Source organism: Pinus tabuliformis, chromosome 5_1 (genome assembly GCF_031772625.1).
Source record: "Pinus tabuliformis cultivar Carrire ecotype Pingquan chromosome 5_1, CPIR1, whole genome shotgun sequence".
NCBI lineage: Eukaryota > Viridiplantae > Streptophyta > Pinopsida > Pinales > Pinaceae > Pinus > Pinus tabuliformis.
The window spans coordinates 530,922,735-530,935,285 of record NC_142305.1 but is presented as its reverse complement, the minus strand read 5'-3'; positions in this window follow the sequence as shown (position 1 = coordinate 530,935,285).

The following is a 12,551-nucleotide window of genomic DNA, read 5'->3' as shown; positions in this document are numbered from 1 at the left end:
GAATCCCTTCTAATTCTCACTCTTAAGAGTCTTAGAATCTTAGTTACTGATTTTTTTTCTAATTAGCATGCAGTTGTTTGTAAACTTTTAGAAGCAGTTGCTTCTAGTTCTATGTAGTCACTAGTTAGGAGTCATGACTCAGTACTTTGGATCATCTTTGGACTCATAATATATATGAGATGCTTATTCATTCATGATATTTTGGACATCTATTGATATTATGAATTGTTTGGGCATGGCTTTACTGAATATCAATGAAAAATGTTTTTATCTTTTATTTTTTATTTTTTTATTTTATTTTTTATTTATTTTTAATTCAATATATGTGTATATTTTTATTTATTGAATTCACTGATTTTTTCCCGATTTTTCCCCAATCCGATTAAAACTCTTAGCTCTTTTGCCTTGCTGATTTATTGTCTATTCCGAGTCTGGTAAGATTGGTTACAAGTTTCATTCTTCACTTATGAGTGCTGAGGAGTGTTAGGGAGTACTAGGACAACACAAGGGAGCACTAGGTCAAAATGCATGGAAGTGAATGAATATGAGTGTGTTTCGGGGAGTGGAAATCAGTGCTAGTTGTCATGCCAAGGAGGGAGTGACAAGGTATGCTAAGCATGGGTAAGGCATGCCAGGGAATATCAGGGAATGTCAAGAAGTGCTAGAGTGTGCTAGGTAGTTCTGGGGTGTGCTAACATGTGCCAAATAGTGCCAAGGCATGTCAAGTGCTAAGACATGCTAGGATGTGCAGGGTGCCAGAGTATGCCAATATGCGTCAAGGAGTTTCAAGGCAACAAAAGGAATAACCAAGCTAAAATGCAAGGAAATGAACACATAATAGGGTTAATAAGTCAGGAATTTATCTTTTTCAAAAGGGGCATGCTAGGAACACTAATAATATGTTCCAATACATGCCAAGTTCCAATGTGTGCCAAGTACTAATGTTTGTCAATGCAATATTATGCCAAGGAGTTCCAGGGCATGCTAGGGACTACAGGGAATTCCAACACATGGTAGGGGAGTGCTATGTCATGCTATGGCATGCCAACATGTGCTTGGGCGTCCTACTCATGGCAAGATGTTCTAGGTACAAAGATGTTCCAGGTACAAAGATGTTCGAAGACATGCGAGGTGCCAAGGAATGTTAGTGTACTGTTCCAAAGCATGTTAAAGTGTGCCATGAGTTTTGAGGAGTGCTAGGTCTCTCTCATTAATAGAATTGACAGAGCTTTATTATGTATTAAATAATATAGTTCCTACACACACTAGTGGAACTTTATTTAAATGAAATTTGCTAGATAATAAACCTAATAGAGATGAATCATGTGTCGACTCATAGGAAGACTATATTCTTATGAATTGAGGGAAATGATACACACTAATTACTTCTTAACAAATTGACTGACTATTATAACCACTATGACCTTGGACACATAATGAAAAATACTTCACAACAATGGTCTTAAATCATTATATTTTGAAAAAAAATATAGTAACAGGTACATAGCGTCATCAAAAACTCATTGGAATGATTAATGATGATGAACATTTTTTGACCGTCACCAAAATTAACCAAAAAGATCATTGTGGAGGGTCAATAAAATATCGTCACTAGAAGTGTCACCAAAGAGAGAATTAGTGATGAACCTTTAACGACCCTCACCAAAAGTGTTACCAAAGAGAGAATTAGTGAACGACCATTAACGACCCTCACCAAAAGTGTCATTGAAAATGGCTTTGGTGACAAAGCTTAAAGGACCATCACTATATACACTTACAACAATGATTTTTTAAAGACCATCACCATATGCAACATTGGTGATGGACTTTAAAGGTCATCACAGGCATGAAGCATCATCAAAAAATCATTCGAATAATCAATGATGACGAACATTTATTGACTGTCACCAAAAGTAACCAAAAAGATCATTGGTGACCGTCAATAAAAGATCGTCACTAGAAGTGTCACCAAAGAGAGAATTAGTGACGGGTCTTTAATGACCCTCACCAAAAGTGTCACTAAAGGAGAATTAGTGACGGGCCTTTAATGACCCTCACCAAAAGTGTCATTGAAAATGGCTTTGATGACAAACCTTAAAGGATCATCACTATATATACTTACAACAATGCTTTTTTAAAGACCGTCACCATATGTGACATTGGTGACGGACCTTAAAGGTTCGTCATAGGCATGACCCTCACCAATGACCTTTTTTCTTGTAGTCATGGTTGTACTAATACATATGCGTTGAGATAGCTTATATGTACTTGAGTGCAAGTAGTGATAGTTGTAGCATTATGTGTTATGAATGATGAATGTGAGTTGATTGTTGAGTATGACATGTTTATTAGTCTTGGTAAAGGTTGATTTAAAATTCATAGGCATGATGCCTTGATTTGTGGAACATGTGACTGACATGTGTAAACAGTTGCAGGAAACATGCTTGATATTAGTGTGACAAGGTAACAATTGATATGTTTACGTAACTAACAGTTGGGTGATGTGACAACACATAGTAAGACTCGATTGCAACAACGTAAAAGGTAAAAGAAAGGAATTGGGCAAGAATTCCTTTGGCTGTGCTTGGAAACCATAATTCCAAATGAATGAGGGTTTTGCATAAAGGAAGTCTTCTTAACCTTGATTTTGTCTAACATTATGTGGATATGTGATATAGTCATGGACATGTATTTGACAAGTATAACAATTGGTGTTTATTTATACCTAGAAGTGTTAAGGGAATTGGAGTCCCTTGAGACATGGCACCAATGTGTTCAGATACAAGGCAACGTTCTTGGCATAACAAGGTAAGCTAACTGGTATATTGTTATATTTATTTATACATTAACAATTATGTGTTTATTGTAGTGTGATACAGGGAGTTGCATGGCAAGAGAGGTTACCATGAAATCTTGAAGAAGGCTTGGGTTGAGCTTTCCTTGGGAACCAAGGGATTGAGTCATGGTGTTTGTTTCTAGTATTGTGCTTTTGGCCTTTTGTGATTTGTTGTGCTTGATTGTTGTTTGTTATGTCTAGTGCGTGATCACACCATTTTGTTTGTGGTGTTGTATTGTTATTGGTTTCATGGTTTTCATCTTGTTTGCATTTTTTCTTACCTTTTGTGTCTTGAGGGTCTTGGGAATTGGTTGGGAAAGAGGAAATTTAATGGAGCTTAGGGAGAGTTGAATGAAACCTAGAAGTTTCTATAAGACCCAAATGAATCTTGATGCATGAGTAAGGGAAGTTGAAGGTAAGAATATGACAATCGATTGGATTGGTTCGGTCCATTGGTGTAAATGGATAGTGGCAATACAGTCATGAGAAAGGTAACAGGAAAGGTAAAGTGAATGGATATGAAGCATATGATTCCTTGGCTATGTTTGGAATGGTTGTTCTCAATGTTGTGCATGTTTTGCATGGATAAAGGGAGTTCTCTTAACCTTGACCTTATGATATTTGGTAATTATGTTGTGATCATGCTTATCCTAATGTTTATATATATATATGTATGTATGTATGTATGTATGTCATTATCTAACAAGATCATGATTTGTTTATGTTGATATATATATATATATATATATATATATATATATATATATATCTGACAGGGTCATCAAGAATCGTTCTTATGGAGGAATTATTGCTTATGCAAGTGAATGACATGAAGATATTCCTAGTTCATGAGGAATCAAGTGGGAATAGTAGCATGACAAATCTCTGAGGTCAGTATCATGTGGATATGAATTGATATTATGTGATTATACTCTGTTTATGTTTATGCTATGGACAGGCTAATGCTGAGAGATACATAAATTGAATGAAAGCAGTGAGATCTGTGGCATGCTAGGATAAGCATGGATGGCAGAGAGACACTAGAAGAAAGGTTTCCTAGTAGAGATAGTGTGGTTTTGGATGTGCAGTACTATTATTGTGTATATGTTGTGCATGTTGTATATTCAGTGATTGTACCTATATGTGTGTGTGTGTGTGTGTGCATACCGTTTTCTGATAGGGTCATCAGGAATCGTTCTTGTGGAGGAATGATTGCTTATGCAGGTGAATGGCATGAAGATATTACTGGTTCATAAGGAATCAAGTGGGAAGAGTAGCCTGACAGATCTCTAAGGTCAGTATCATGTGGATATGAATTGATATTATGTGATTATACTATGTCTATGTTTATGTTATGGATAGGTTAATGCTGAGAGATACATCAGTTAAATGAAAGCAATGAGATATATGGCATGCTAGGATAAGCATGAATGGCAGAGAGACACCAGAAGAAAGGTTTCCTAGTAGAGATAGTGTGGTTTTGGATGTGTAGTACTGTTATTGTGTATATATTGTGCATGTTGTATATTCAGTGATTGTACCTATGTGTGTGTGTGTGTGTGTGTGTGTGTGTGTGTGTTCATACTATTTTCTGACAGGGTCATCAGGAATCGTTCTTGTGGAGGAATGATTTCTTATGCAGGTGAATGGCATGAAGATATTACTGGTTCATGAGGAATCAAGTGGGAAGAGTAGCTTGACAGAACTCTAAGGTCGGTATCATGTGGATATGAATTGATATTATGTGACTATACTATGTCTATGTTTATGTTATGGACAGGCTAATGCTGAGAGATACATCAACTGAATGAAAGCAGTGAGATCTGTGGCACACTAGGATAAGCATGGATGACGGAGAGACACTAGAAGAAAGGTTTCCTAGTAGAGATAGTGTGGTTTTGGATGTGTAGTACTATTGTTGTGTATATGTTGTGCATGTATATTCAGTGATTGTACCTATGGTGATGTGTACATGTAATATATGTAGTATTGTGTACATATGATGTTGTGTGCTTGTTGTATGTATGGTGTTGTGTGTACATTGCATATGTAGTGTTGGATATAGATGGTGCTATGTACATGTCAAATATGCAGTGTTGTGTACATATTGTACTGAGCGCATGATGGATATGTGGTGTTGTGTGCATATGGTGTTGTGCGCATGTTGGATATGCAGTGTTATGTACATAGGGTGCTATGTACATGTTGTATATGCAATGCTATGTGCATATGGTGTTGTGTGCAAGTTTTACATGTGGTGCTATGTACATATGGTGTTGTGTGCATGATTGTACAAGTGGCATTGTGAGCATGTGGTTTCATGTACATGTTGTTTTTGTGGTGCTATGTGCAAGTGGTGTTGTGTACATGTCGTGCATATGGTGTTGTGTACATGTGTTGTCATATACATGTGCATGTGGTGTTGTGTACATCTAGCGTTGTGTACACGTTGTATAGGTGGTACAATGTACATGTGGCATTGTGTACACATTATTCAGGTGGTGTCGTGTACATGTGGTGTTGTGTACACGTTGTGCAGGTAGTGCTTTGTACAAGTGGTACTCTGTACACGTTGTACATATGGTACAGGTGTACATGTGGTATTGTGTGCATGTCATACATGTTGTGTTGTGGGCATGTGGTACTATGTATGTGCATTATGTAGTCATGGTATCGTGACTGGGTGTAAGTGTATGTGTGGTATGGAAGGTGCATGTAAATGTATTGTGTGGTGTCGCACGTTGTGTATGTATGTATGTGTTGTGATAAACATTGTGTATGTGTACATGATTGAAGAAGAGAAAAAGGCGTTGGGTGTTTTCTGGGTGTGGTAATTGATCTAGTGTGTGTACAGAAAGAACAAAGGTAGAAGTAAGGATCGATGAAGGATAAGTATCGGTATTTTATTCCAGTTTTATTATGCATATGATCTATGATTTTGACTTGTGATGGTTACATGTGATTTATGATGATTTCATGCGATTCATAATTTTAATTTATGATGGTTGAGTTTGAGCTAACCAGATATGATATGTTTATTCATGATGATTTGATCAAACAATTAGTTTGACTTGTTGTAACAAGAAGTAAACAGGATTGCAAGCGTACCATATTGATGAGCTACCAATGAGGTATGATGTGAATTTATTTCAAATTATTTTAAATCTAATGGAAGTCATGTTCTTGGTACATGAAGCACGAAAATGCCCGATTGGGTGGTTGAAACTGACTAAAATAATTAGCAACGCTACTGAAAGGAATTGGAACATGCAACAATATGTTGGTAAAGCACTTCAGGAGCAGGGCCATTATGGGACACTGGTACCTAATAGTGTCCATTGATTTCCATGAGAATGCTATGACCGGTATGATGGTTTTGAGGCAGGTATATGCCTTGGTTGGTTGACCTTATGATGCAAGGAAGCCTTGCCAAGGGATGGATCGCCCAAGATAGGGGATGTCGGGGAACTTGGAAGGTGAGTGATTTCCTGAGGGACTGTGTAGCAGAGAAGGGAAGGTTGGGGATGGATTTGTTTTGGTCATTAGCATTGCTAGATGGAATCAAATGCAAATTGGGAGTGTGCCCTGGAACATTGAGCCAGTAATTGTTTACTAAGAAGACAAGTGGTGTAGGATTGCAATGCTAGAAATTGGATGAAACTTTGACTTCGACAGTGGATTCTGGACTTCCTGGGAAGGAGGTGAATCCTGATACTACTTTGAAGGTGGAGGTGTGAGCCTTTGGATTCCCTTGTTACGGATGTAGGCATCGTATCCTTTTATTTGTTGGTTGAGAAAATGTGCATATGTGTATATGTGTGTATTATTGTAAATATTGTATCGAGTTGGATTTATAAAGCTCCATAGACAGTATCATTATTTTCTGGGTCAAGCAAATGTGTAGGTGTGTATATGTGGTTATTATTGTAAATACCATAATGAGCTATTTTATAAAGCTCCAACAAATGTTATGTTTGTCATTTTTTAGTAGATGGTCATTGTAAATACTACAACGAGTTGTGTTATAAAGCTCCATGGGCAGTATGTTTTGTTTTCAGCAGTCTTGCTAGTTATATGTGTCATTGAACAGTGAGGATGGTGTTCCCCCAGGGTGGGGGTGGGGGGGGGATTGTAACATCCCTAGTTAAAAATCCATGTAAAAATATATAAGGCCACGGTCATAGGACACGTATTCCAAGCTTAATGGTGGGAAAAAACATCCTTGTGGATCTTCATTTGGTTTATTATGGCTAAGGAAATTGGCAAAGGCAATGGCAAAGGATTTGTAAAGGGAAGAGGCAGTTTTTGGAACATTTATTTATGAAAATAATGTAAATTAGGAGAAAAGGAAGGAGAAAGGTCACACGCTGCATGTGAGGAGGAAATTGAAGGAAAATAATGGAAAATGAAGAAAATAGAGGCATCATTGATAAAAAGGCTTATGAGGATTAGTTGGTAAGATTTGGACAGGTTTTGGTGGAGCTCTCTTCTATTCTCTCTCTCTTTCATACTCTTCGACATAGATTTATCTTGGATCACTCTTGGAGGAGTGTGGCATACATGGAATTTGGAGCAAGAAGGCAAAGAGGAAGCAGATATCAAGCAAGGAAGAGTAGGATCAAGCAGTTACAACAGGTTTATTTATAGGTATCGATTTGAATGTGTGTTCTCCTTGCCAGATTTCATGTGCATGGTGTTGCATGTGGTTCTTTGCTATTATGGCATGTATTTTTCCTGGTGTGACAGTGTTTTTAGCCTAGCCTTTCCATTTCTAGATAATCATGGTGTGATGGGGTTCTCATCTTTTAGTTGAGCTGGATTGTTGGATGGATTCGAAGTTGATTGAGGTGGATCTCTAAATAATAAAACACATGGCCTAACAACCCCTGAACTAGATTGTGGGTTATGGTAAAGCCAAATTTTGTGTTGCCTCAGTGGGCCTAGGAATCCTCGACCGATGAATTGAGTGATATACAGTAAAGCCTAGAGGTGGGTGCTCTCCATCAAGCCTAGTAATCCTGGGATGGGATATGCGGTAAAGCCTAGAGAGTGGGTCTTGGTTTAGGGCCTAGTGATCCGGTGTGGATTGCGGTAAATCCTGAGAGACTAGGAGACAAGAAAATTCCTCATGGTGTAGGTGGAGAAATATGGTGGAATCTGTTAGCGCTTGAAATTTCACCTCAGGCTGAAAAAGGTAAACTCCAAGGCAACATCAAACCACTTAGCCTCGTAGCTAGCCCTACGGGGCAGGAGAGGGCTCTCTCCGGTTTATCTCGGTAAAGATCTTCAATGGGCGAGATAACCAATAGGGAAACACTGATTTTAGGCTAGTAAACTGATCAAGAGGTTTGATTTGGGATTTTTAGAGTTTTGGTGGAAAATTGGGGAATGGCAATTTTGGGTGCGGGGATTGGACACAGTTTTCGCAGGGGGTTCTTTGGGGCAAGGTAGGAAATAGTATTGATGCCTTTAATAGAGATGGATGGATGAGAATGACCGATGAGGAGTTAAGGAGAGCAAGCAATAACCTTGAATTCCCCTTAAAAAGTTCGAAAACATTGATATTAAGCAAACTTAAAAGCAGAGCATGACAGTCATTAATTCTACTTTAGCACTTCATTTGCCTAATTTGCAGAAGGAAAAGTAAGGAAATGATTCACATAACACACTTACAAGTACAAAGAGAAACACACCATCAACACATGTGACCACAAGAATCCCAAAAAGGACTGCAAAACCCTGGTCTTCCTTTGCCAAAAATTGCAGAGATACAGTGAGTAATACAATAAGAGCTTCTCCCTCAAGAGTCCAACCCTCCAACCCCTGAAAATGACTAAGAAAATACATAATATAGGCAAGCTAACACCTTTCCTTGCCTCTAGGGGTCGAGCTCATCCTTCTAGGAGATGTTTCAACCAATTCTAAACTGAGCACTAAAATCTAGGCAGTCAAAACAACTTGCCTCTATAAGCTAGGAAACCAATTCATTCATTAAATTTTTGCCTATCTTATGAATGAATCTTCTAGAAGAGATAAATAAGTGTCAAAACATCATAAAATTACATAATTTACAACAAGGAGGATGAAAATCAACTCCAAAAAGTCAAATCCAGTCAAAACTGCGTTTTGATGAGCTGTAGGTTGAATTCCTGTGCAAACTGCCTCATGGGTCGCGCGCAATTCCTAGATGGGTCGCGGGCCTTTGGAGGCACTTTTGAGGCACTTCCAGGTGTCCAAATGAGGCAAAAGTGGGCTTTTTGGAAAGGTATGGATGTCTACTTTCCAACTCAAGTGGAATTTCTGAATTTGGTGGTCATTTGCCCCTCCAAAATGGCAATCTCCCAAGACTGCTTCCTGTGTGTCAAAAATGTGGCAGAAAGTCATTTTTTGCTTGTTTTTTGACTTTTTGGAGGCCCAAAGCTTGGTGAAATTTCTTGGTAATGGCTGAGAAAGTGTAACTTTCCATGAAAAATCCATAAATGCTAATTTTTTCCAAAATAGAGTTGCCCAACGAAAGGGTCGCGCGCCGTTGGTGGAGAAAACCTGTGTATGGCACAAAAAATTCACAATTGACAAAATTTTCTCCAAATTTCTTGAAATTTGGGCTGGGAGTCCCCAATAAAGTACCATGCTTAGTCAAAGAGGCTTTGACCAAAATTTGGAGTGGATTGGGCCTTTTTCGTCGTTTTAGTGCCTTGGCCAACCTCCTTGGATCTGGCGATTGCAATTTTGACATTTCTCTAAAACCATGACACCTGTGAAAAAAGTGAAGGAGGTTTTTCTTCTTTGGAATGTTATGGACAAAAAACTCTCTCATTTTTCTAAAATTCATCTTTTATTGCTCTGGAACATCATTTGAGTGCGACTTGTCCCGATGTGTGAAACAAGGAATTTTGTCGAAATGGAGCGAAATGAAGGGGATAGGGGGCTTCTAAATTCTTGGGGAAATTTTTGGGAGTGGGTAGGGATGTTAGGAAGCAGGGGAAAGTGGAATCTCAGAGATTGAGCGAGGGGAAGGGGTCCAAAAGGGCAAAACACAGGCCAAACCTAGAAAATTGCCAAGGTGTAGCTAGAAACTAGGGTTTGTGCAAAAATGAGGAATTTGGGGGATCTCAGTGATGGGAAGCATTTGATAAGGTACATGAAGGATAGGGGAAGGTGTATGAACATCTGGATACAAGTTTTGCTAATGATTTGACCGTCCAAGAGAAATTGGCTTCAAAACACTAGGAGAGGAAAATGACCTTACCTAGGCACAACTGAAGCATGAACAAGGTGTAAAATGACTCATTAGACACTGAGATGATAATGAAAACCCTATGAATGATGATAAACTCAGCTGAATAGTGACATAGACTGACATTTGGGCAACTTTGAAAAGAGTGAGAGCAAACCCTAGACCTAATGCCTAGTGACCAAATTTTGCTTGAAGACTCACTGAAATGACAAAATTTGACCTTGACACTCTGAGACCACTTTGTAAGAGCATATTTGATCACTGTAGGAAGGCTGGAAAGACTGACACTAACAGAATCCATGCTTGTTTTGTCCTAGTGATCTGGTGGAGATCATGATAAAGCTTGTTATTACATGTTTATTGTTTAGGCCTAGTGATCTAGTGTGGATTCAGTAAATGCTGGTTTCTATTGATGAGGGTGAGGTGGTTTAGCCTTGGGATGCCATGGTTGGTTCTTTTGGATTGGGTCCCACATTCATGCTTAGAATATGGCACGAGGGTGATTGGTTGAAGAGATATTTGGCTCAGCCAATCTATGGTCGGGTGGAACATGGTAGTCCCATACCAGGTTGACTTTTGAATTCATTAATAAGAGGTTATTTCCTTGGTATCTTATGTGTAAATGTATTGGTTTATATGTGGATTCTATGGCTGATGTATACTTTATATTTTTGTTGTTATTATGTTGGTTATAAGCATGTATTATAACAGTCATGATGTATGGCTCTCCTCATGTTTTGATTTGTAAATGAATGAATAATGTATCTATGACTATAGATGATAATGCAACTGATGATATAAGGGAACAATCCTTCTTAGCGATTCTCAGATAAGTATGAGACACCTATGCGCAGGCTCGTTGCTTAAACCTGTAGATTACATATTTGTGACATGTTTGACGAAATGCATCCCATGGCTAATAGGGGTCCAATCTAGTCCTTGTTGATGTTTTTGCAAACGTATCTTTGTTCCGCTATGAAATTTCAATATTGAAGGTATCATTGAGTTCTGGCCAGTGACCTGGCCTTTGGGCCTAAAAGAGTGGCACAAATCCCAGAGACATGGGCACAACGCTGGAGGAAAAATTCCCCAGACACACCCATTCACTTGCTTTAGGATCGCCCAGAGCCTCCCAGACGCACCCTTGTCCATATCAAGGAAGTGTCTAGGGGTTTGATGCACTAAAACTTTAGTTGGTCTTAGGGGTTGGTTACCTAAGTGGTTGGGATGGCTCCTAGGAGTTTTTTTGCTGATGTGGAAGGTCTGTGTGATGTGTGTTATACAATATTTTGTCACACTCCCAGTCTCATATCCTAAGTGTCACACTTTGTGTCGTCAATGTTGCGAGTGTCGCAAAGTGATGAAAGCTGTACAAAATAATGTATTCACCATGAAACATGTTCAGAAGCATCCTTGAAGGAAGAAGAAGACTTGGCTTGAATAAATTTTGAAGAACTTGTCCAAAACCTTGTTTTCCAAGTCCAACGCTACTTTTACCATACAAACCCACGTTGGTAATCTTTTGTCTACATTAGGGGATTTTTGAGGTCTAAAATGGGCCTCCTAAGGAAATTATAAAATAATAGTGGAAATAATAAAATAATATTAGATGACATCATCAAATTTTAGAGGGAAAAAATAAAAACTGTTTTTTCAACTTGTAATTTCAACTTATCTCCCTATGGGTTTACTCAAATTTTGAGCGGAAACGCTCGTTGGATGCATAATTTTATTCCTCATCCAGGGAGTACCCATGTTGCATACTGTTCAGTCAATTTAGTGTCCTAAATTGCTACATAAATTATCAATCCGGGTATCGTAAACTCATGAAGTGTAGTGCACTATATGTGCTAGATGACCCTTCTTACCTCACTATTTTTGAGTTTATGTTTGTTTTTGGGTTTTGCTCTTTTGATTCCTAATGTTTTGCAATGTAATCTACAAAATCTTAATCTACTGCTGCTAAGAATCTAGAGAAATGAAATGAGAGTTAAAAATGCTTTAAGCCAAATTTGGAAGTAAAGTTTTAAACAAGAAAATGAAAACAGAGCTTCTTACTATTATGATTGTTTCCAAAACATGAACTGAAAGGACTTAAAACTACTATCTACTCAATTACAAAACCAAATCTTAAATGAGAAAATGAGATTGTAGCTATCTATGATAATAAAAAAATGAAATACTAGAAATAAGATTACCATTACTGTTATTGCAGAATCAAAACTTAATGAACTGAAGATGGAATTGCAGCTAAACTAAGTGAAAAACTATAATTGAAAATGAAGTTGCAACTATTCTATTATGAAAGCAAGGCTAAATGAAGTATTTTTGTCACTCTGCTACACAATTTAGGTAGAACTACCTCCTTGTGATAACATTTTGAGAGATTTCATTTTTCATTATTCTAAGAAAATTAAACATAAAAATGCAGAGAAAGACTCATTCATAAATGAAACATTTCACCACTTAGTTTTAAGA